This window comes from Equus caballus, chromosome 1 (genome assembly GCF_041296265.1).
Source record: "Equus caballus isolate H_3958 breed thoroughbred chromosome 1, TB-T2T, whole genome shotgun sequence".
Lineage (NCBI taxonomy): Eukaryota > Metazoa > Chordata > Mammalia > Perissodactyla > Equidae > Equus > Equus caballus.
Genome location: NC_091684.1, coordinates 190,790,832 through 190,818,159, shown reverse-complemented (window position 1 = coordinate 190,818,159; position 27,328 = coordinate 190,790,832). Strand labels below are relative to the sequence as shown.

General features: G+C 36.4%; 1 protein-coding gene across 9 annotated transcripts in view; it reads right to left on the bottom strand.

The window, feature by feature from the left end:
- Window positions 1–27,328, bottom strand: part of LRFN5 (leucine rich repeat and fibronectin type III domain containing 5) — a 248,990-nt gene that overhangs the window by 200,109 nt on the left and 21,553 nt on the right. The window contains exons 2-3 of one of the 9 annotated variants that reach the window (XM_070274676.1): window positions 16,386–16,464; window positions 14,971–15,056 (exon numbers count right to left, since the gene is read on the bottom strand). The exons of the other annotated variants lie outside the window; for them this stretch is intronic. The gene's annotated coding sequence lies outside the window, so the exon portion shown is untranslated. The remainder of the gene's footprint in view (window positions 1–14,970; window positions 15,057–16,385; window positions 16,465–27,328) is intronic. 9 annotated transcript variants of the gene reach the window in all.

Genomic DNA, 27,328 nt, shown 5'->3' with positions numbered 1-27,328 from the left:
CGAACAGCCCTTCCCAGTGGAAATTATTAAGCACCCTCCTCAAATTGGCTCTGTTCTTTGGGCAGCTGAATGCTATCAGCGCAGTAGAGGATTTGCGGAGACTCTAGAGAACCAAGGAAAGGACCTATGGGTCAACACTGAGAGGAAAGCCATCCAATAAACCTCCATTTGACTTTACATGAGCAAGAAACACATTTTTGTCACGTTAAGCCTTTGAGAGTCGCATTCATTACCACGTGTATTCTTAAGTTCACTATTACATGTAGAAATCAATTGACAGCAAATTTCCCTGAGAAGAATCACCCACACTAGCTAAGGTCTTCCTATGAGATTCGCTTCCTAACACTGTCTTCCCTGTTCCTGTTCCTAATACTCATCATATTTAATCAAGACTTTTTGTTTAGCATCTACCCTGTGCAGTAGACTGTAAGCTTCATGCAGTCAAGGGTTCTGTTTGTTTCCTTAACTGTGTTCCCAACACCCACCCAGCACCTGACACATGAGGGCATATCATAAATATCTCAGAAATTAAAAAGTGACTGCTGTTTCAAGTAACACTTCTGTGTACTTGAGAATAGAAAGGTGAATCGGAGAAAACAACCAATAGTAGGTTGGTGAGGGTAATTTTTGATTCTGGGAAAACAGTGTTATATCAAGACTCACTTCATAGCATTTCTAAGTGAATCAATAATATTTTGGATACATATGCACGCTCTTGTGCACACACACACGTGCTATAAATCAGCTGAAAATTCTTTCTCTTCTCCCAATTATCCCATGAATAACAAGGCTCATCTTCTAAAAGTAACATCCATTACCTCTCATAATTGACTCATTCTTATCATATTTCCAAACTAAAAAAAAAAAATCCTGAGAGAAAATTTGATAGGTCATAGTTAATATTTTTTAACCCCCAAAGACAATATAGGTCCTAGATTGGGTGCCCAACCTCAGGCGGATAGTCCACATTGGGGAGGGGTAGCTTTAGGAGTAGGGGGCCTTGGTACAAACTATAGAGGATAGAATCCTCTCTGGCAGTTTAAACAAAGAACATTCATTATAGCATACAAAATGGATTACAGAATCGCTGTGAGGGCCCAGGAGGAAGATTCTAGGCTAGCCCTCAAACATAACGCCTCATACTTGGGCACCAAAGAAGCCGCTGCTCCTTCCACTATCAAGAAACCAGCTCCTGGGGTTGGAAACTGTCAGCTCCAGAACCTGTTTGTCTGTGACCATCTGTACCAGCAGAATGTTGATGGCCTTATTCCCTGAGGCTTCCTCCCCTTAACTCAGTTCCAAATTCAAGTTTCACCCAAACCCATCTGATCAACAGAATCTAAAACACATACAGAAACCCTGTTGAAATTTGCATGGGTAATGCAGCTTTAGTCTTCCAACTTTCGTGGTATAGGGAGCTCACCAGAGAGTGGCTGGCGTAGAGACTGAGCTAAGCAATCCAGCACATGAGGGACCCCTTGACTGGCCTATGTTCTACACTGATTTAAAAACACCTCCAGCCACAGGAAAATCCAGAGCCCTCCTCCTCTCAGCTTCTCCACCCAGAGTCCAGTCCTTCTTCAGTCACCTCCTTTTCTGGGTATTCATTCTCCCAACACTACAACCAACCTCCCTGAAGGTTCACTAAGTTTTTCTTCCTTGACAAAATTTCATCAGGCACAAGTGAGACAGCTGCTCTGATGTTAAGTGACATCCAGCCCTAACGGCCAGAAATATTACCATTTTGCCTTACAACTATTCTTCATTCATCTCGGTCACCACCAGAAGTCCCAAACTCCCAGACTATCCATCATTAAAACACTAATTCTCGTATTCAAGAACCCTCTAGCTGCTTCCCTTATAAGCCTTATAACTATTCCCTTTCAAACTTGCTCTCTGATATCCTAAGTTTTCTCTGAAACTCACCTCAACTTATTACTCGTATACTCTGACACCTGTCCCTTCTTGAAGACATGCTTCCCCTGACAGCTTCTCAAGAGGCCCTTTGTTTGTTTGATTGATTTCTCCCACACACAGAAGTAGAGGAAGTAAGGAAGTAGAGTGAGAAAGGCACAGAAGAAGACTAAGTGTCCTCTTTGCTCCTCCTTGACATTTTTAAACTCCCCTCTCTCTTTCAAAACCCACCTTCTTTGAAATGCGTGTGATCAGACTTTTCTACTCTCTATCCCTCCTAGTCCTCACCTTCCGACATTCTCCGTATCATATCCCTCATTCAGTGATGATTTTGGTTCCCGGTTTACTGTCTCCCTGTCCACAAATGATGCTTTCATCATCCTTAGTTACATTAAAAGTCAGGAATATGATCCATGTAACACAATGGCCTCTCATTTCCTTGCTATCCTTTGTCAAGGAAACCTTTTACCTTACCTCAGTCACCTAGGCACATGGTCATTAAATAGATCCTGTCATCACTGATAACTGCACCTCCTATCTGACTGTCACATCTAATCTTTCCAGGTCACTCACTCTAAAATTACCATTCCAACAATCTTCTGATTGCACTGAGGCTTCCTCTGTACCACGTCAGATTTTCACTATTCATCCCCTCCTTCATATCTTCATATCCCTTTTGCTCAGCCAAGATTCAACAGGTCAGGAGTATTACTTGTCTGCACATATCTTGACTTTGTTACTCTGCATACTTCTTGCAAAAACTCAACCCAAGAGCCACACGCAAAAGAATCAAATGACTACTAACTTACACTATGCACAAAAATTAACTCAAAATGGATTAAAGACTGGAATGCAAGACCTGAAACCATAAAATGCCTAAAAGAAAACATAGGTGTTAAGCTCCTTGACATAGGTCTTGGCAATGATTTTTTGGCTTTGACACCAAAAGCAAAGGCAACAAAAGCAAAAATAAATAAGTAGGACTATATCATACTAAAAAGCTTCTGCACAGCAAAGGAAACCATCAATAAAATGAAAAGGCAACTTACAGAATGGGAGAAAATACTTGCAAATTATATATCTGATAAGGGGCTGATATCCAAAATATATAAAGAACTCATACAACTCAATAGCAAAAAAAAAAAAAAAAATCCAATTAATAATGGGCAGAGGTTCTGAATAGACATTTTCCAAAGAAGACATACAGATAGACAACAGGTACATGAAAAGATGTTCAACATAACTAATCACCAGGAAAATGAAAATTAACATCATAATGAAATATCACCTCACACATCTCACAATGAAATATCTTTATCAAACAGACAAGAAATAACAAGTGTTGGCAAGATGTGGAAAGAAGAGAATGCTTGTGCGCTATTGGTGGGAATGTAAATTGGTGCAGCCACTATGGAAAACAGTATGCAGGTTCGTCAAAAAACTAAAAATAGAACTACCATATGATCCAGCAATCCCACTTCCGAGTATTTATCTGAAGGAAACAAAATCAATATCCTGAAAAGAGATCTGCACCCTCATGTTCATTGCAGCATTATTTACAATAGCCAAGATATGGAAGCAACCTAAGTGTCCATCAATAGAAGAATAGATAAAGAAATAAAGAAACGGAATATTATTCAGCCATTAAAAAAGAATGAAATCTTTGCATTTGTGACAATATGGATGGACCCTGAGGACATTATGATAAGTGAAATGTCAGGCAGAAAAAGATAAACACCGTATGATCTCACTTATATGTGGAATCTAAAACAAAACAAAATCTGAGCTCACGGATATAGAGAATAGATTGGCGGCTGTCTGAGGCAGGGAGTGGGGCATGGGTGAAATGGGTGAAGGGGGCCAGAAGGTACAAGTTTCCAGTTACAAAATGAGTAAGCCATGGGGAAGTAAAATACAGCACGGTGACTATAGTTAGCAATTCTGCATTGCATATTTGAAAGTATCTAGGAGAGAAAAATCCTGAAAGAGCTCATCACAAGAAAACAAATTTGTATGTATGGTAACAGATGACAACTAGACTTATTATGGTGATCATTTTCAACATAGAAGTATAAAATAATTACATTGTACACCTGAAAATAATATAACATTATGTCAATCATACCTCAAAAACAAGAAGAAAAACCTCAACCCAGTAGCTGAACATTACTGGCTCATTCAGCAGTACCAATCACAAGTTTACGATCACACAGTTCAAGGAATCCTGTAATGATGCCAGAGTGCCCCACCACTGCTACACATCCCTGGTAAATTAACTTCCCTCTCTTCAAGGTGACTATTTCCAATGCCTTATTCTCCTCAACTTTTTAGACCTTTTCATTCCATCATCCTCACCTGATGACACCACTGCTTAATTCATAAAGAGAATAAATGCAATAAAATATGGATTATTTCATTTGCTCACCAAAAATTCTTCCAATTTACTTAGATTATCTCCACCACTGCCTTCCAACATGTTACCATGGAGGAAGTGCTTCCACTTCCATCTAAAGCCAGCCTCTCTATCCACGTCCTGGATCCCATCTCCTCTTGACTACTTAAGGATTTACATTCTGAAGTATTTTCCTCTTTCTTTCCTGCCTTATCAGTTTCTTATTCTTTACTGGATCATTCATTTCAACAAACCAACTAATATCACCTAATTTAAGCAACATCCACAGACACATACCCATGAGCATAAATTCTCTGGTGTCCCCATCTGCGTCCAGCCACTGCCCATTTCCCTGCAGTAGTACAATTCTTCAAAGGTGTCTACACTATGTGTATCCACTTTGTCACCTTGCATTCTTCATTAAACGTACTCCAGTAGCACTTTAACTACCATCACTCCAATGAAATGGCTTTTATTTGTGTGTGTGTGTGTGTGTGTGTGTATGCCACGCCTGAGTGCGAACTATTCCTTTCCTGTAAGGTAACTTGTGAGTATTGCGCAAACTTTAAAAACAGGACTAGAAGCTTCCCCATGGAGAACAGAAAGACCCAGTTGTGGGACACATCTCACTGGGAAACACTGTCTCTCAAACTATGTAACCAAAGAAAAGGAACTTGGCTATGTTTTCAAGAGTTTTGAAATAACAAAGACACGGTCTCCAACCTATACTCCTGTGAGAAAGGTAGGTTTTCAGGGGAAGGACAAAATAATGACATGTTATTACGTCTGATTTATATTGTACCATGTATCCGTGATACTACTGGATAGTATAAAACAGAAATGATAGGTAAATTTAGTATGGTAGAAGTTAATAAAATTTATGGTATTACTGAAGTGGTTGGTCAAATGTATCATGGATTAAATTAAGATCCCTTCATGATGTTCTCCCTATGGAGGAGGATTGGCCTGAAGAAGATTTAGAATTGATGAATGACAATTAGAATTCTCACTCAATAGATGTACATCTTAAACTGCAGACAATTGTAAGGGAAACAAAGGAATTATAAAGTTAGTCCAAAATATGAGAAAGTTTGCCCTATTCTGTGCTAATATTATTGGACTGTTCAGCTGTCTGTTTAAATCCATAGCAACCTGTTAATAGTTATTACAGACATTTGGAATTTGGTGCATTTTGATTGTCTGTGTGATTATACAATGCTTTTTTTTCTTCCTTTATACTCATTCATCAGTTGATAGACATTTGGGTTTTTTTCCAGTTTGGGCTATTTGTGAATAATTCTGCCATGGACATTCTTGTAGAAGTGGGTGTGAAGAAGTATTTCATTGTGATTTTGATTTACATTTCACTAAAGACTAAATATGCTTTTTTATTTTGTTTTTACTTTAATGGGAGTCAAATTTATCATCTTTTATTTATTGCTTCTGTTTTTTCATGTCTTGATTAAAAAAATGCTTCTCCACTGAAAGGGCATAATAAAATCTTGTAATTTTTTTAGTGTGTTAGTGTTTTTTAATTTCATTTTTTTCTTTTTGGTTTTTGATCCCCTTCTGTCTGCATCCGCTTCTTCACCTTGCAGTCTTTACTAACTATATTTATGTAGTGCTTTAATTACCATCACTCCGATGAAATGGCTTTTATAAGAACAGCAGAGAACTACATTTTGCCAAAACAAATGATAAATTATCTGTTCTCATCTTATTCAAATATTCAGTAGAATCTGACACAATTGATTATTCCCTCTTCTTGAAAACTCATGTTGGTTCCCCAGACCCCCCACTAGAGACTTTTACTTCACAGGCTATTATTTTCACTAGGCCTCCTCTTTCAAACCTGCAAAATTGGAAAGCTTTTAACACTGTCCTAGAATCACTTCTTTTCTCTTTCTGTACTCAACCTATGTGCCTACGTGACCTCATCCAGCTCCCCATGGCTTCAGATACCAAGTGGATACTGATAATCCTCAAACTTATACTTCTTGCCTGGATGGAACACTCCCTGAGAATAAGACTCATATCCAATTGTCTATCATCTCCTGCATTTCAGATTTCCCTTGCTAAAAGAGAACTTGTCATTTTTCCTCCAAATATACCCCCCCCAAATTCTCCCAGTAAATGACACCACATTTCAAACAGTTACAGAAACCAAAAACATGTTAGATTCATCTTGGATTATTTGTTTCGCCTTATACCACACACTCAATCCACCTGTTACTGCTGTCGGCTATATCTCCAAACTATACCGCAAATTTGGTGACTTCTCCCCATTTCCACTTCTTCAACCCTTCTCAAGTCCTTCACCTCTTGTCTGTACCACTGTAGCAACAATTCTCTTTTTTTGTTTTTTAAGGTATGCTTTTTTGGTAAGGAAGATTGGCCCCGAGCTAACATCTGTTGCCCATCCTCCTCTTGTTTTTTTTCCTCCCCAAAACCCCAGTACATAGTTGTATATCCTAGTAGGTCATTCCAGTTCTTCTATATAGGATGCCCCCAAGCATGGCCTGCTGAGCAGTGTGTAGGTCCGTGCCCAGCATCTGAACTGGGATCCAAAATGACCAACACCGGGCAGCCAAAGCAGAGCATATGAACTTAGCCACTCAGCCACGGGGCCGGCCCCTGTAGCAGCAATTCTATTAGTCTCCCTGCTCCTCTCCTGCCTCAAATCTTCAATGGAATACAATTTTACTTAAAATCTAAACATTCTAGAACAACCCCAAAAATCTCTTTATAATCTGAAGGCCTCTCTCTCTGAAAACAATCCCTTCCTCCACTTTGTTCACTTCATTTTAGTCATAATCACCTGATTTCCGCCCTGTAAACACTTGGAGATCATTTCATTCTAAGGGAGTTTGCTCTTGCTCTTCCTTTGCTTAGAGAGCCCTTCCCACGAGTAAGGTCAGAAGGCAAACGTCATCTCCGCAGAGGCCTTTCCCAACCCTAGGAGACACCAGCCCTAGCCACTCCCTTCTATTCTCTCGGTAGTATATGAGATTCCTAAACTTACTTTATTTATTGGTTTGCATGTTTATTTACTGTCTTCCCCATTTGTGTGTGAACTCTCTGAAGGCAGGGGCTCAATTTCCTTTGTTTGTTGTTATCCTAAGCAACCAGAACAGTGCCTGGCCCACCCTGTAATTACTTGTTAACTGATTCATCAATTTAACAATAATTACCTATCACAGAACCTACGATGTCTGGCTCCAGAATCTTTACTTACATTTTACACTTATGCACCTCTAGGAATATCACGGAAATGACATAACTGTGTAAACATACTACATTAAAATATGACTTGCTAAAGATTTCAATCACCTATTTTCAGATAATTTACAAAAATTTAATATTTTTCTGCATATTTCTTAATTGAATATATTATCAAAACAACACAAAAAGTGCTACAGGTTCTGTCGTTCATTCCTTCAATTTAGTTGTGTTCCCACAAAATCCTATGAAGTGCCTAGCCCTAGTATCTGAGAATATGACTCTTTGGAGATATGGACACTGAAGAGGCAGTAAGTTAAAATGAGGTCATTAGAGTGGGCCCCAAGCAAATATGACTGGTGTCCATATAAGAAGAGATAAGGACACAGACACATATAGTCGTCCTTCTGTATCCACAGGGGATTGGTTCCAGAATCCCCTGCAGATACCAAAATCTGCAGATGCTCAAGTCCTTCAATATAAAATAGCCTAATACAATGAATACCGTTGGCTCTCTGTATCCGAGGGTTTCACATCCATAAATTCAACGAACCACGGATCGAAATTTTCATTGGCAGTTGGTTGAATCTGCAGATGCCAAATCTAATGTGAAACCTGCAGATATGGAGGGCTGACTGCATGTGAATACAGGGGAAGGAGAAGATGGCCATCTACAAGCCAAGGAGAGAGGGCTCAGAAGAAACCAACCCTGGACTTCTAGCCTCCAGAACTGGGAGAAAATAAATTTCTGTTGTTCAAGTCACACAGTCTGTGGTACTTTGTCATGGCAGCTGTAGCAAACTAAGTGACAGCTCAGAATAGCAACCAAGTAATATACAGTCACCCGTCCCCTAACGCCGGGAGAGGGTCTGAGAACTACATCCTTAGGTGATTTTGTCTGTGCAAACACCACAGAGTGCACTTACACAAACCTAGATGGTATAGCCCACTACACACCTAGGCTATATGGTACTAATCTTATGCGACCACCATCGTATATGTTTGTCCTTAATGGAAATGTCATCACGCGGTGCATGACTGTAATACACTTTGCCTAGTAGTATTTGTGGCTCAATTACATCTTTTCAAATTAACAAAAATGTTAAGATTCACACACACGTCAGTATTTGGACTATCTATTTTTATTCTCTGTAAAGGATAATGTATTCTAGCACCATTTGCCAGGCTGCTCAGATACATACCTTCATAGAGAAAGTAAAGAGTCATGAAATGAATTGTCTGCCCTACACTTACCTCCTAGGAGCTAGGGAAGGCAATGCATCTTTTCTTTTTTTCCAGTTCAAGTTCTTTGTGTGAGTGTAACAGCCAAATTTTAACCCTGTTCTTCCATTTCTCTTTTTGTACTACAGCTGGCTAATTCTTATGGAAAGTGTCTTTTTTAGCTCACGTCATTGATTTTCTCAGGGAACATCTCAAAAGCACAACTCGAGTCTTCTACTCCTGGGCTGCGGTCTTTGCCACAGAAAGATCCAGAGTTAGAGAACCACTTTCTCCAGTCCGCTGAGTGACTCTGCATTATTGTAGCATAACTTGAGCACTCATTAAAAGTTTCCACTAAGGAAGTTCAAATGGTTGTGGTTGTTGAGGATTCATGAGAGCACTGTGATAGCAAATAATATGCATGATTTGCTCTCTTTCCATGAGCTGAGCACAGAATGTATTTGCTGCCTTCATGTCCAAATAAATGAGACAATACTTATAAATAGCCTTATCTTTTTCCAACTGCAAGTTAATATATGCTTATTTTATGTATAAAAAAGTACAAGGAAGAAAATGAAAATAATTTATGGCCCAGTATCATTTCTGTAAGATTTTGGTGTATATCCTTCCAGCCACTGCATATTAAAATCATATCTCTCTCCCTTTCTCTTGGCCTGCCTCTTATTTTTTCTTAAAGGGACTGTATTATAAATGTAGCCTAAAATATTTACTTAAGAGTATATTGTGGACTTGTTGATTTAAGAACTTCATGGCTGCACCATATCCCAATATAAGTGTGGGTGTGTATGTGCGTGTGTGTATGTGTGTAGCAATATAACTTCTTAACCAAGACTATATACTCTCAGATATTTTCCTTTTTTCTTTTATAAATATTCTTCTGTAAATCCATATATGTATGTTTTCAACTATTTCCTTAAGAGAGATTTCTCAGTGAGGATTTTCTGAACCAAAAGTCTTGCTAATCTTCAAATGTTATACATACTGTCTAGCTGCCCTTCGAAAGGTCCTATCAATTACCCTCCAACAAAGAGTTCATGTAAATTCCCATCTGCTCACAGATTTGCTGCCACTGGGACACATCTTTAATTGCTAATGAATTTGGTTGTTATCTTCACTTTCATTTACTTTGACCATTTCACATATTATAAATGGCGTTATCATCATCGGTCTTTTTTAGATTGTCATATTTTTATTTATATCATGGGTATATCAAACCTTTGTCTCTCATCTACATTGCAGACATCTTTTACCAGTATATCATTTGTTTATTAATTTTGTTTTTATTTCTTCAAGAAGAAAAACAATGTTTACATAGTGAAATCTTTTAGTATTTTCCTTAATTTTTGTGTTTGAAGACTAAGAAAGTAAAATTTATCCTCATCTCATTTTATTCTACTATTTTAATAGCTATATATTTAATATTTGGGTGCTTATTTCAATCTATGAGGATAAGTAGATATCTTACCTTAAGTATTTTTCCAAATTTAAAACTATTTCAACATTATTTTCTAACTAATCTATTTTTTCTCAATATTACAAAAATTCTAGCCTCAAAAGTAAAGTGCCATATTTACTTGGGCTTAGTTATCTAATAACCCTTTACTCTCATTAAATTTCTTATCTTTTTTTCAGCAATATTTTAATTACATGTTAGAAGTTGATAGGGCAGGTTTTGTTTTCTCCTTCTTTACCATAATTTTCCTGATTTATTCTTTCAGAGTAAAGGTTTATTCTTCAAATGAAATTGGGAATTATTTGGTCATGTTCCTGAAAAAGGATGTCATCATGTAGGGAGTGGTGGGTAGGTAGATTCTAACAGATGCATACAAATATTTTGGGAGAAATGACATCTTTACAATATTGAGACATCTCATCCAAAGGACTTGTTAATCCCATTTGCTTTTGTTAAATTTCCCTCATGAAGTCTTATAATTTTATTTATAAGGTTCTTGTACATGCCTTGTTGAACTTAGTCTTGGGTATATTATGCTTCTGTTACTATTTTAACAACACAAACATTGTATTTCCAACTGGTTATTGCTGACTTTTAAAATTAAATTGTATATATTTATATTCTGACCAGGCATATTAGTGAGCTCCTAGTCTATTTAGTATATTTATTGATTTGACGGAATTTCTTAGTTGAGAAAATAATCTTCAAGTAATAATAAACATAACTCTTCATTTCCAATATCTATTTTTTTCTGAATACTTCAAGAACAGTGTTAAACAATAATGGTAATTTCTATCCAGAACCTTGTTAAATAGTATTGTTGATAATAATAAATCATTGTATTGTTCGATTATAGTACTAATGATGGATTTGGTGACTCCCCACTAAGCACGATGCTAATGTAGTTTGTATATCACCTTCAAAAGTGTACTCCTGTTAAAAAAAATAGACGAAGCTACATGGAAAGAGATAGAAAGATATACAAAGATACATGTTAAGCCAGAAATATTAATATAGGTTTGCATGCAGATACATTATCTCAAATTACTTAACTGAACAATCCTTCTTAGTTATTATTCTTATTAGTTATTACTGTATTCACTTCTGTTTGCCAATGTAATCTTTACACTAGTCTTGAAACTACCTGAGTCCGGATATTGCTCCTCTTGTTATTTAAAATTTGTCACCACTCTCACTACTACCTCACTCGACTCCTCTCAGTTTGTTCCCAGTTAACAATTGCATCCATCCAATCAATTGAAAAATTTCTCAGAATGACCTGAAATCTCTTGGTCCAGCTTTGGTCCCTTTTCTCACTTCTGTTTTAAATTTTGAATCCCTGCTCTTATCCTAACTTGAAACTCAAAATCAGCATGTCCAAACCTCGACTCATCCTCTTCTTGACAAGCCAGATCCTCTAGCCTTTCTTTCCCTTGTTAAAGTCATAACTCCTCCACTAACTAACCAGACAAAACCCCAAAGTATCAGCTCCAACTAATCCCTCCCTCCTCTTCCTCCTTTTCTCTGCCCACTTCATTTGCCAAGGCTTGTGGATGGTGATCTTACGTGGCCTCCTCATCTTTTGCTCATGCCTACTGCAGTCTCCTGATGAACTCGCGTCTCCGCTCTACATATTGCTATCCATATGAGATCGCTACTCATGTCACTTCCTACCTAAATTCCTCCATAGCATAAAGCATTTATAGAATAATCTTCAAACTCCTTTGCCTGACATTTGATGACTGATTTACTTTCCCAGATAAGCTGGGCCAGGTGCCCGTTGTATGAACCCCCATTGTCTGGGTACCTAGGCCAGACATCTTTTATTTCTGTGATATAGTGATTGGTGACAATTGAAAGCATTTTAGAATATGCAGAATAAAAATCTCTATATGTTATCCAAATACATAAATCACAATAACAGGATGAGAGGGGCTACTGGTTAGAAAACCAACAGTATAAACACCAAGGGAACTTGATGAGATGGGGCTCAAAGAAGGTAGGAGGCTATTCCTGAAATAACCTTTGAAGCAATGTTCAGGGGCATGGATGGATGTATACCAATAAAAGTGTAATATGGACACTTACGCTTCAAATATCTTTCACGAAATTCACTTTTCCAGTTATTTCTCCTACTGCCTCATAGTCTCCTGGGAAACCAAAGGATTCCTGCTATTCTCTGAATGCCCTCAGCCCTTGCATCAATTTACAAATGCAGAAGGTGAGGAAACACAGGCTCTGCTTGATCCAACTCCAAGTCAATCTAGACTTGAAGGTTATTAGGCAGCCTTCTCTCACTCGTGCTTATCCATCACAAGACAGCTCCAGAAATCATCTTCAGGCCCTCAGCTGGTATCAAAACTGCTTTGTGAAGAAAGTGACACCCCTAATAGCAGTGAGCACTGTCTAGCACAGCATAGATGCTCAATAAACAGTCACTAAATTGAACTAATTTCCTAAGAAATTTTCTAAGAAAACTGAGGATATACTAACAGAAAATAAAAGACAAAGTTAGCCCAAAGTAAAATTTTGGAATAGAGGGAAATTTCTTCATTGGGACTTAAAAACATCACTTAAAACTAAGACAAATATACATGATGAAGAAACATGACAGAGGCATCCATTCACAGAGACAGGAGACAAAATCATTTCAGATTTTGAGTTGACGGCAAACTTGATTTCCATGACAGCACTCAAAATGTAACGTGTTACTGCCTCAGCATAACAAGAGAACATCACCTGTTCAAAATGAAATATGCACTGCCACAAAATAAGAAGAAAATTAGAGCCAGCAGTGGCAGAAACAGAGGACACAGGAAGGAGGAGCTGATAATTCTGCCTGACTCTGCCTCTCCAATCCACAAGGAATACGGCATTCAGCCAATAGAGAAACACTAACACACATGTTCAATACCCAGAGGAGAATAGTCTGAATGATAAATCATGACATATGAAGAGATGAAAGAACTTAGGATTTTAGCCTCAAAAAGAGAAATATGTCACCTGTACTTAAATGCTCAAATGATTCTCATTTGAAAGAGAGAGTGTTGAATACCTTCAACAAGGCATAAACTCTTCTAACATGTAGAAGTAGCAAGATTGTTGTTTGGGACTTAAAATATGGAAAAACCTTTGTAATGAGCTCTTCAACAATGTAATCATACAAAAACAACTGCTAATCTTGGGAGTTTTCTTCCAGGCATGATGCTACACTGTACATGCATTGTCTTTCTTAATCCCCTCTATCACTCTGTGAGGTCAGTATTATTACTAATTTCATTTTACAGTCAAAGAAACTGAAGCATAAGCAAGGCTAAGCTTGCTGAGTGAGCAAAGGTAGAGCAGATAGACCCATTGGACTGATTGATAGCAAAGGCCCTTAACATTACACTATAGTTACCTTGCTGTGGTCATTCTAAAGGAACTAGGTAATTGCTTTTAGAAGACCATAAAAAGGAAATCATGCTTTAATTTGGAATGACAAAGATGATCCTTGAAATTTCTTTCCATCACATTTTTAGGATTCTCTGATCTTGTGTTCTTTGCAGAAGATAAACCTGTGCCTTCAGTCAAGATTCTCCCAGGATTCCAGCATCCATCTGTTCTGGTCCTCAGTGTCTGGGAATTAAACCTACCAAGAATGAGTATTTGAAAGTTGGAGAAAGCAGGGGAAGGATATAAAACACATGTTGATGGTAAAATCCTTCTACATTTTGCTTAGGACAATTGTTGTTCCCTCTTTCATCACAGGGTTGAAAAGGTAGCTTCAACTTTAACCTCTGCCAATACACACACACACACACATGCACGCACATTATCCTCTTACCCCATCCTGCCATGGTGTGCGGTATATGGTTCATGATACACAATGAAACTGATGGCATCCTGGGTATGTTATCAAACTTGCTACAATAATTTTACAGGACTTTTAGGATCTCAGAGCATCAGTTAATTCTAAAATCCTCAGAGGCTGCAAAAATAAAGCAGCCAACAGAATAGTATCAGAAAGAAAACACCACCTACATTTTCAACAGTGACTTCAAACAGGAAAAGTGTTCTAATTGCTTCTCATTTCAATTTTCTACATTAGTAATTTATTTTTATATCACCAAATGTTACATCAAGCAATTTGCTAAACTGTGCATTGACTACAGTGATTCTCAGGAAGAAGAGAGTAGTTTTGGTGCATTCAGTGAAGAATTCACTTTGAGACTGACAGCGATATAAGGAGGGGAAGTGTTCCATGCCCAGGAAAAATCTGAGCACAGACACAGAGAGGGTCACACCGTTTCCAGTGGATGGAAAGAGGAAAACACCAGAGCGTGGAAAGCAGAGGAGTAAGGAGCCTAAGGTAGTAATAGTAAATAAGCTTAAGCAGGAAGTGCAGCTGTGTGTGCATGTGTGTGTGTGTGTGAGTGTGTCCCAATGGGGAGGTGGAGACCGTGCTCAGGGAAGATCGTTTATAGAGAAATGAGAAGTGACATTATTGAATTTACCTTTTTTTAAGGCATAGTGGGGAGCTTACTGAAGAGAGAACCAGGATCTTGAATTGACCCAATGTTGCAAAGACAGTTGATTTTCAAATATACTAGAACATTCAGAAACTAATATACACAGTTTGTAGGGAGGCAGTTGGCTGGGTTTGGGGAGGTGTTTTAGTGTCAAAAATATCCCTGCAAGGAAATATATTCTACAATATTTTTTCCACTTCAATATTCTCACAGTATATTACATATATCCAAATATATACCTTTAATTGCCCTAAGAGGTATTCAACATTCCACTGGTTTCAACTGTTCAGTTTCTGTTTGGTCATCTTCATTAACTCAAAATGTTCTGAAAAATATAATGAAGTTAATTTTCTTTAACTCATATTGATATCTTTTCCTCTTGCCTTATTTTATGATGGAATCACAAAACCCATAACTGTGTAATCCCAAATTAGTTTACCAAGAAAACATCTGAGGAGTCAAAAATACATATGATTTCCCTAAGCACTAGATTTTGCTCCTGAATTATAAATTAGTTAAGATGTATTTTTAATATTGGGTTTAGTGTGACTGTCTCTCATTGATTATGTAAGGCTCTTAATCTGTTTTTATTACCTTTGCTAAAATATATGGTATAAATTGTGACAATGAAGTATGACATAACAGCATAGAGGTATAACAAATTATTTGCATTTAAATGACTGGTGGTTTAATCCAGCTAATTATGTTTCTCTAATCTTTACCTAGCATTCAAAACATCTGTGTCAAGTTATGTACAATTCAGTATAAGACAACAGGACATCTTCCCCAGCGTTTTACTCCAGAGTTGAAGATGCTAAGAAAAAAAATAAAAGAAAAACAAAAGACAGTTTCTAAGTAGCAAGTGGCGGGCCTATGATCATGAAGCAATTGTCTTTCTGTCAATCTATACTGGCAGTCACCATTTGACCCAAGTCATCAGGAACACAGAAGTGGGAGACAGAGCCAAGGTCCTGGAATCTGCACCAGTTCATGAGACTCCATGTCTCTTGGCAGACAGCCTGCTTTGACTTTATAGTGGGAGAAACTAAATATCAATGAGGAAGCACCTGCCTTAGCCAGTAGCTTTGACCTACACATTACCTTAATCTGCATAGCAACTTTCTTTCAAATCACTGTGAACTATTCACATACGCTGCCTCATCTATTTCTGTAACATCCATTGAGCTGGATGAAGACTAATGTTATCACCATTTTCCAAAAGGAAAATGTGCAGTGCAAAGGGACGATACGGTAAGTCTGAGAAAAACTAGAATTCAGGTTATAACACAAACAGCTCTTCACTCTAGATTTTATTTTCTCCACGTGTTTACCAGCCAGGTGTACTTTGTGGTAATGCAGATGATTCAGCACACATATCTATTTCAACACATTGTTGGGGGACAGACGTGTTATGAGGTATAATGGGTAATCCAGTAACTTATGTTAAGTATAATGCTTGTGATGTTTTCCTAATGTTACAAATTAAAATAGTAAGACAAATATTTAGACATTTTTCACTATGAAAATTATTTTTGCATCTCTATTAAGTTATAAATCAATAAACATCAACACATGAAAGGAATCTATTGTCAGAAATAAAACCTGGTTTAGGGACAATTTCAGTAACGTCAAGATATTACAGAAGTGCACTTACAGTGATCAATATGCATTTTTCTTGCTCAAGAGGCTTTTATGCTGATGCACTCATTTTCAACGAGGGGAAATATGTTCCACTATGAAAACAAAGGGAAATTGGTTGATTTATGTGACTGCAGTAATGGTTCAAATCTTCAACTTGTGATGTTTCAGGACAGTACAATTATCCTTCACCTTTCAAAGTCTTTCAAATCTAAATCATAAAACCATTATCAAACCACAAGCAACCATGTGAATATCTGATTTGGGACACTATGGTTGATAATTATCACTCTGGCAGTGTATTTGTTGCATTTAAAGAGTAATTGGGTGTTGAATTTCATGTTATCTTCCCACGCAAACTAAAAATATCTGTATAAAAATGCATAGAAAAGCCATGCCACGCTAAAAGTACTGATGTGTATATGAAAGGAGAAAATGGTAATCTTATTACTATGGTATAGTGTTTGGAACATTGAAAAATATAATAGCTTAAATTTGCAATTGAAATTAACCAAAATACTACTCTTCCCAATCAATCAATGATTAATCAAAAATGACACGTCACATATTCTTAATGATGATAAAAGAGAAATATGAATTTCTTTCTTTCATCCATTTTTTGAAATTCACAATCAAGTGCATTCCTATTTCTCTAGAGTGCTCTAGTATAATACTTGAATGTATAGTTAATATTTCATACGATCCATCCAATGTCCTTTTCAGACCTTCAGAATAATGTTTTCAAATGCCCTCCAAAGAGATCATCCTGTCTCCAGGAATGAACAAATATGTCTCAAGTTACTGCGCTGTGGTTTTACATCAGGAAGGGAATATCTGCCAACAGTTCATGCAATTTGCACTTGAGAAAGAGTAAGGTTTTTTTATTCTTTGTCTATTCAGCCATCCTATATCTTTGAAAAGCATAAAGTTCTTTGTGCCATTTCCTCAAATACTCATCCTTAAAATTCTAACGTCAGGGGATTCAGATATAGTTCCTAGGGTAACGCCGTATGTCTTCTATTTAGATCTGAGATTTTTCATCTTTTGCTGATACAAGCAATCAAGATAAAAATAGGTCATTTAGGTAGAGAATCCTAGATGTATGCAAGACAGAGATGTGAAATCATGAAAGATGAGACAAAGCACAATTAAATTTGAGAAATAAAAGTCCTGGATAATCTTTTACCTTGATACTATTTGTCTGTTATACACGGCAGGTACTTATACAAGAGCTTTGACAAAAAAGAAAGTTCAGACTTATCTAATTATAGTACCAAATACAGGTTAATCACTGACGATGATATATACATTTAATCAAGAATTAAATGACCTATTTCTGTGAATGCTGAGGGCATGTAATTTTTCCTGAGTGCTCCACATGACGTCTCCACAGGGTCATAATCTTTCCCGTGTGTTGCTACTTCAGAGATATAAACATAAGTAAAATGTGATATAATAAAGTTCATGATGGAAACAATTAGAAGGTGGAGCTATGTCCTCAATTTTCTCATGCAAAAGATAGGTTTTCTTTTAGTGTGGAACTGCATACAAATACAGTGAGTGTTTTGATGTCCATTACAGTCTTGAAATTTTCAAATTATTATCAGTTTCTAACAATAGCGTACTCCCACTTGGTTTGGCATAAAAATATTTGTATTAACAGCCTAAGGCAAAGAAAAAGTGACACTTAGTAAGACTGTACTGACAAAGCTTACTTGGAAGGGCTGTCTTCAGTGACTATTACATATGTTTTCACTTCTGACATTCCCATCATCTCGGTTTACTTTCACCTGCCTTCCCAGTGGAAACAGCACCCAATTAAAAAATATGCTGGATATTGTCAGTGTGGCAGTTTTTATTATAACTTGGGTTATCTGCTAGTAATTTCTCGATAGAGTAACCAGAATTAGACATTATTACCTCTATTTGCTCAGTCCTCTTAACATTTTTCAATTTTGATTTGACCTATAAAATTATATCTTTCTCCTCACATCTCGCCTGTAAGATGGGTGAACCAAGTTTCATGATGGTTACTTTATAAATGAAAAAAAAAGAGTGAGAAAGTTAACTGATATTTTCAAAGTTGTACAAGAAGGTAGTATCAGAAGCAAAGAGGAGCTGGGTGCCCAGTTCCTGGGAGGGTGCTCTTTTGAAGAGGGTGCCTGTCCAACCTTGCAGAAGAAACAAGTGGATTCAGATTCATGAGCTTCTCTTTGCTCAATTAGTCATACTGTAGGAGAAAATATAAGACTGCATCATATCGTTTGCCAAGGAACAGGAGACAAATCATTCCCTGAGTCTGTGATTTCCAAATTAGGCTATGACATGTCTATAAAAAGCATTTACCAGACCATCCATCCTTAGAGAGCCACAACTGTCGTATTCACTTTGCATTCCCGGTGCCTAGCGAGATACCTAGTCATAAGAGGAACATAATGGATTCCTGCTGTTGAACGAATGGTTCATGTGCTCTGTCTTTAGGAAAAAAATATTATTTTAGCATTTCAATAGAGGCAAAATAATAGTAGGAGTCAGAAGGCTCTAATTCCATTTCTGCCACTTTTCAAGTATTTCTATTGAATAAATTTCTTATCTGTACTATAAAGATAATGATACCAACCTTTCTACCTCACAGTATCTCTGTAAGGATTAAATAAAATAACATGAGTGAAATGCCTTCTAAAATACAACAAAGAGATATACAAATATAAATTAATATTATTTCTGTCTGTATTTAAAACACCATATCTATTTTATTGCTGATAACGTATTTCCAGAAGCATATTTTAAAGACTCTAATAAAAATATTTAATAAATGTTAACATATTTAATTGTCATTACTTCTAAGCTTTATAAAATTTATATTTACTTATACATTATATAATTATTTGTTATAAAAACTACATATCTTATGTAATTTAGGTTATATTAATTTTAGAACTGACTTTTGAAAATTGAGATTTATCGGAATTAATTTTAAGAACTAGAATCTTTCTCTCATAGAATATAAATTTTAGTGAGGAGAACTGATATACAACATTAGAAGAACTGCAAACTAGAAGTTGGTAAGTCAGATATATTTAAATGTCTTCTCATTTAGCAAGTGAAATCAATTAGAATATTATGTAAAATATTGTTCAAAGTCTATTTTTTCTTGACTAAATGACTCTCATCATCCAACCCATCAAAAGTATATGTAAGCAAGAGTGTGGATGACTGTCTTACAGTAATATCTAGGGATAGTAACCCCCGACAGTGTAGAGTTGACCATTAATATTAGACAGAGACCCCCACTTCATTCTAAGGAGAATTTGACAGCTCTTGGTGGGACCAACCTTGGTCCCTAACCCCCTACCATTTTGATCGGGAGGAACATCTAGTATAACATGAATATATATTAGCATCTACAAAGTCCTCACTATTTAATAACAGCAGAAATCCCAAAGTTCCAAATTCCTCAGAGTTACTTCATTTCTATGAGCTGAACAGGGAAATCAGGGTCTTGTTACAGGCATGGATAGACTGTTCTCATATTACAGCTTCTATTTAGGGTGTCAGAGCTGCCTTGTGGGTGGAGCCAGTCCAATCACAAAGTATCACATCAAAGGGGGTCTGGTATTGGTGCAATAGGCAAGAATGAGGCTGGGAATCCGGGGAGGTTTTATCTTAAATCCAAGGGACTAAACAGAAGGAAATCTGGAGCTAAAGTAAAACCTAGAATTATTCCCTAAGGCAAATTTATGCTTGAGAAAGAAGCCTTTCTGGGTACCTGTAGTAGAGGTGATGAGCCACAAGGAACTGTTCAAGGTGCTGAACTAACTTGACAATCTGATCTTGCCACAAAGGTCCTACAGACTCCCTTGAAATTGTCGAGAATGTGGTCATATCCCCAGGTCCTTAATAAAAAAATGCAAATCCAGCAGCTCCTGCACTTTTGAGCCCTGCCCTTATACACAGGCTGCAATTTTCACTTATCTCTAAGCAACCTTGTGTGTATCAAGAATCTCTAAATGAAGTGTAAAAAGCTCAGAGCAAAATAACATGGGATCTACCCAGGCATGCCTGCTCCTTGCTGGAGATGGACCCCAAACCTGAGCAAATAGAATAATTCCAGTCCTGATTGTTGGGCTGGGATAGCAGGCTGAGGGTAGCATGTATATATTCAGAATGGATCTCTTTAAGAATTAGAGGCTAATATGGACAGATTCTGGATCTAATCAGAACCTGTGGGTTTACATCTGGATAAGAAGACAGCAAATTTGGGAAAGGAAAACAAATACCCTGTCCTTTCCCTCATCCTTATTCTGGTAGTTTTAATGTGCTATATAATTAAATGAAAACAAAACAATATATCTGAACATGCCATGCTGAAAACCATGCAATTTCACTATCATAAGATGATGGAAGTGAATAAAAAAAGAGTAACCTTCCCTAATTACAATCATGAAATTAAGCAGCCTGACTATGGGGGGCACCTCCTACTGAGGACCATAGTCTGAGCATTGTTATTTCCATCTGTCCTAAACAATGGAACTGGTAGTAAGAGGCCCACAGGCCATGCAAAGCAAATGCCCATAGTCCAAATCAATGTGGGAGACCCATGAAAAAAACCCCTCCTTCAGACCAAGAGTTTGAGATTAAAAGAGAGTTTATTATTAACTCATGTGATCTCAAAGAAGAAAATGTATTAAAACATAATTCCTTAGATTTAGTGAAAGTAAAGTGGACTTCATTGAGGTCACTGAGCCAGACGTTTATTTCTATTTCTAATACCAACTCCACGATGCAGTTTCTTATTGCCTCCCATCTAGAATGTTTTAACTGTCTTTTAACCAGTCCCTTTGCTTCCAGTATTTCTCTAACTCATCAGATAAACCATTATCTGATTATACTCATAAAGCAAGTTCCCACCGTGTAATTCTCCAACTCAGAAAACTTCAATGGCTCCCAATTTCCATCAAAATTTAATATGAATTCCTTACATCTAAAATATTTTCAGGCATTTTCTACCATTATTACCCTATTTACGCCCTAAACTCTAACAACATTTAGACTACTCATTCCTAAATGTGATTCGCTCAGCCTCCTTTTGCTATTTTGTTCTCATGGTTCCCTTATTCTAAAATGTCCACTGGCCTTCTTCAAACCACTCAGATCCTACCAGTTCTTCAAGCACCATCTCGGGTGCATCCTTCTTTATGATATTTTCCCACATTCCTTACTAGATCTTATCTTTCTCTCATTTAAACTCATAGCCCAGTGGTCTCATATTGCACCATTCACTTTCTGCTTAGATTAGAATCATTTGTAAGGTTGTCTTATTCCTCAAGGATATAAGAATTTTCTTTAAAACAAAGAGTATTCTTTCCTTATTTCTAAATCACTTACATTATAGTACACAGTACATTCTGACACATAGGCAAATCTCTGTTAAATCATTAAATTTACTTGAAGAATTAGCATTTCAACTTAACTATCTGCTGCATGTAGTAACTTCTAAAATTGGACTCAAAATCTTGACAACTGAGTATCTGGGCTTTCTGGCTTGTAAAGTTTCAGATAAATTATATGCTGGCCAATATAGAGTCCTGTGAGTACACAATTTTTGTGTTTGTCCTTTAAAATAGTTTATGAAAATTATGACATTTTAAAGAAATATCATGGAACATTCCAATTGTTCTTGGTTTTGAAGGATATATCTGAGTCAATGTTCAGAATTCAATATGGTTTGCTGACCTTCAAAATACAACTTATTGAGAGGTAATGGGTTCCAGATATATTGCAAAACAAAAATAATGTTTCTCTGAGTCCTAAAATCATAAAAAATATTAACATGCTTCTCTTTCATACTTGCCATTTGGGGACAACTTATAACTATTGGTGAATTGTTTCTTAAAGGGATCATGGTACTGCATTTGTCAGATTATACATCATATATAAGAATAACTCAGAGGAGTCTTGATCCAGTATATGTAGAAGAGAGAAAGAACAAATCTCACTTTCAGAGATTTCTCAATATGTCAAGAGAGAATCAAAACTTAAAATAATAAAAATGAGAGTGTAGCCAAATCCCACAGCTTAAAAGGAATCAGACTACCTTGATCCAATTTAAGCCGTGGTCCTTTAGTTAAGCACCAGAACATACTGTTCTTTGAGTCAGTCTACAAAATATATTATTGCTAATCACTCCCTAGAAGAAAGTTTCATATTTCAATGTCTCAGGAATTATATCTATGCAGATAGTGTTTCATGGAGGATTATAAAATTCTCCTTTGGCTCCCAAATTACATATATGATTCTACTGTTTTAGCTCCACTCAAGTTACAGGAGATCTCATACCTGAACAACGGCACTGCATGTTCTTTTTCTGTATTAAGCTATTTGCCTTTATGGCTTCTTGAACCCTAGGAGACTCCAATGGGGAGAAACTGCATTAGACAAAGGGACATCTTTGGATGAGTCCATCATTGGAAGAACTCACTGGAAGAACATTAAAATATAGTGACACTTTTTTGGTACTATTCAAAAATGAGGATGACCTCTAATCTAGGAGGAGCTACCAAGAGATGTAATTCCAGAAAAGTTAGGGTCGCTGGTGATTCATACAGATCTATCATTGAGTGAGCGTAATGGAGCTTATTGTATCACACGCCCTACACACACTGAACCCAGGTTTGCTTGGTTTTATGAGAACCATTACATAATAATATAATTACAGTTACACTGAAGAAGAGTGAGAGCCAACGAGAATAACTGAACTTAAAGGCAAGGCAAACAAAGATAATGTAAATTATATAACAATAATTAAGTAGAACTGCTGATTTTGAAATACATTGAAGAAGACTGCATTATTTTGTATTTCTTCACCTTCCTAACCCTAAGAAAAAATGCAATTCAGTCACACTAATTTGCATCTAATAATTATTCATTTGGATTGCTAGGTGTAAGGGAAAAATTTGCTCCCTATATATATATATATACACACACACACATATGTGTATTAGGAAGATGAGAGTGATGTCATACTTTGCACATACCTACTTTTTATAAATAGTTTTTATTTTATTATTTTTTAAAATTTCTTAACTATCGAGGGCAACATTTACAAAAAGTGGAGAGAATATTTTTGCCTGCTTTATTAAAAAATGTAAGTGAATGAAGGAATATCTTCACTTACACTCACGACATTGCCACACATCATAATTGCAATGATTTTTATGGAATTGGATTTGATCCTAAAACCTGAATGCAGAATGAACCAACACTGACGTCATCTGTTTGACGTCAGTGGAATTTTTCACTCAACAACACTGGCCCACGCTAAATCAGTATCTAAAAGTAATCCTTAATTGATTATTTATAATTATTCAAACCTATTTAAAAGTACTCACTAAAGCATGCTAAAATAAAAGGAAATCAATATATATTAAATGTGAAAAAACTTTCAAAAGAAAATAAACGCCATCCTCCAAAATAGCACAAAAACCTATAACCAAATCATGACATTGGGGTATAAAAGAAATTGTAAAATTAAGCAAAGTTCTTAGTTGGAATTCATTTTCATAGTAATTTACTAGATATAGATTTCAGCTATATTGTTCTCTCTATATTATGGTAGTGTATCTTTTGTCTTATCTACCTATTGAGTAATTTAATCTGAAAACCTATATAATATAAACATAATAATAGTGACCATTTATTGTGCTCTCTTACGTCTTGGGCATTTTGCCTAAAAGTGTCATTTTGTTATCCATTTGTGTCCTAAAAACAAGCCTGAAACCTTGGGATCATTCACTTTAGTTTACAGATAACACACTGAACACACAGTGTTATCACAAAGCTACATTATTTTTGCCCAAAGTGATAGAATTTGAATCCAAGGCTGAGTACAAATCCCCTATTTTGTCAACTATAAAATAAGAAAAGTCCAGTCAAGAAGGTTAAAATTCATGATTTTCACATTTAATGTTTGTCATATTATAAAAGCAGTATCTTTATTCATCTAAATATAGGAATTTGAAAATAAGTAAAAGAAAATCAGTATTTGTTCTTAAAAGAGATACAGATAAATATAAAGAAAAAATGATCTATTTTTCTACCACTATTAACATCCTGATGTATTTATTCCTAGTCATATTTTTTCCTTCTGTAAGAATACAGGGAGATAGACACATTTAATATTTTCTTATAACTCCACTTCCCCGTTTTTCAAGTACCTCATATGTAAAATTGTAACGCTAATAAGACCTACATTTCCTAGGGTTGTTATGAGGTTTAAATATGGGTAATGGAATTAAAGAGCTTAGTAAAGAACTTGGCACAAGCTATTACTGTTAGAAAAAAAGTAACGGTAGCTTTGAAGATAAAGAAAGATTCTCCAAAATGCTAATGATTTTCTTTCCTTGTGATTTCTTACCCTCCTTATAAACATACTTCTTTATTTTACAAAATGAACCCTACTCTATTCACTTCCTTTCAGCTTGCTGCTGTCCTGGGGTTCTTGAACTCACTCTCCCCTCAGTCTCTGTTTTCCTCCTGGATATCTTCCTAACTTATTCCCCCACTCACTTAGGTCTCTCTGAAAATGTCCCTCATCCAAAAGGACATGTACCTGACCACACTTGATAAAATATCAGCCCTTCTCCAATTCCACACTTCATATGGCACTTCCAGTATTTTCCTTCATAGCACTTATCATCACCTAAAAGTTTATATTTTTGTTTATTTATTGTCTAAACCCCCTGCCTAATAAATAAGCTCATGATAATAGAGATTTTAACTTTTTCATTCATTGTACTCCTGACTAACGCCTGGTAGATAAGTATTTGTTGAATAAATAAATCAGGAGAGGGTTCTTACAGACATGGATTTCTGAAATGGGTTTGGAAGAATCAGTTGAATTTGAACGGTAAGAAAGGATACAAGAGCAAGTGCTCCAGGAAGGACAAGCCCAAAGAAATACACAGAGTGGACAAAAAGACTAGAGTCTCTGCAAGTCAAATAATTCGGTTTCATCGTGAACAGAGGAGCAGTCAGAGCTGAGACAAGAGGCTGGATCTTATTGGGGTTTGGAGGGCCATGAACGTCAGAGAGCAAGTTTGAATTTAATTTAATAAGCACTGGAGGACCTCTGGAGGTTTTTGAGCAGGGAAATTTCAGACTGAAACACTTTAGAAAGATTTACCTTGCAGGAATATACAGTATATATTAGAAGAGGGAAGACTGCAAGGAGAGAGTCCAGAGCTTTACATAAACCATTCCAACCTAATTCACCCTAACATTTGATAAGTCACGAAAGACCGTCCGGTTTTAATTTGTAAGCCTGCCAGCTAAGGTCAATGAATTAAAAGTAAAAACCTTCACTACAGAAGACAGGAAAACAAAATGGTAAAGAACTAACACAAACATCAAAGGAAAAAATCCCAAGAAAATAAAATGTATCTAATTAACATAAAGGACTTTTTTAAATGACCAAAACAAATCTAAATAGAGAAATTTATGTCCAGCGATTAAAACAGGGGCATATTTTATATGACTAAGATATCCTACCATAAAAGAAAATTATCTTTTTCTACTTACATCCTCTCAAAAGTATATGATGCAAAATAGTAATGCTCTCAAGGAAACGGGAATCTTCTCATTGTTCCATTACTGTACAGCTGAATTAGCAGGAAACAGATGATAACTATATTATACAATGTACCCCGTGGAATTAGAATTTCTGGGTTCTGAGAAAATACTATGGACTCTTATTAAACCAATGGGAAGAATATAATCCAAGAAAGTGATCCATTCTTAAAGCCACGTATTTCTCAAAAGATATGTATATAGGTCTTTCCTAATTCTTTCCAGTATTTCTTTATTAAGAGAAGCTCTTTGAATATTACTCCTACAGCAAATCTTTAGATTAATATCAACAAGGTTGGGGAATATCAATGAGAAAACTGTCACCTGTGTTTTGTGTCACCATTACTGCCTTTACCCATAGATGAGCACTTCATTTCAATAATCAATAAGTCAATTCAATAGTTTCAAATAGCAGTCTAGGCATTTGGATAAAAAAAAAATATGTTCATTAAATATTTCATGCCCTCAAAGACATCAGAGTCTGCCTGGTATATGTAGAGAGAAAAGTAAGCAAATGATTTAACTACAGTGTGTGAGCGCTGTGATGAGAAATGCTGACAAGAATGGCCACTGCACAGAAATGTAACGTCCTGAGAAAAACCTCTCCTCAAAGGCCCTACGACTGAATCTGCACCAAAAGCAGCTATTTTGCATGGAAACACAGAAACCCACCTGAAGCCTCTTCAGGATCTACGATATGAGGGTAGTATGGGAACAAAGATGTGTACCGATAATCTCACTTTGAGACATCAGAGAGGACTTCCCCAAAAGGAGATTTTGGCTATCCTGTTGAATAAACAATTTGAAGATGGTGAGAAAGTGATATTTTAGGCAGAAGGAAGAGCAGAATCAACGACACAGAAACATTATGATTTCACTTATACGAATCCAAAAAAAATGAACAAACAAAACAAAAACATACTCATAGATGCAGAGAACAGATTGGTGGTTGCCAGAGGGGAAGGGGGTTGGGGGATGTGCGAAATGGATGAAAGGGGTCAAGTGTAAGGTGGTGGATGGTAACCAGACTTTCGGGGGTGATCACTTTGTAATGAATACAGATATCAAATTATAATGTTGCACTCCTGAAACTTACATAGTGTTTAAATACCAATTTTACTTCAATAAGAAAAGACATAGAAACATGAAATAGCTTAGTATTTTAGAGAACTACAAATAATTTATCAATGCTTGGACAAGACTTTGTGCCACTATACTGACTACCCAATTAGGAAATTCCACTCAGAGAAATAACGTGGTATTTGTCTAATCTGAATGATGTGCAGGTAACTTTGAATATGTGGGTGTGTTGTAGAGAGTGAGTTGAAGTAA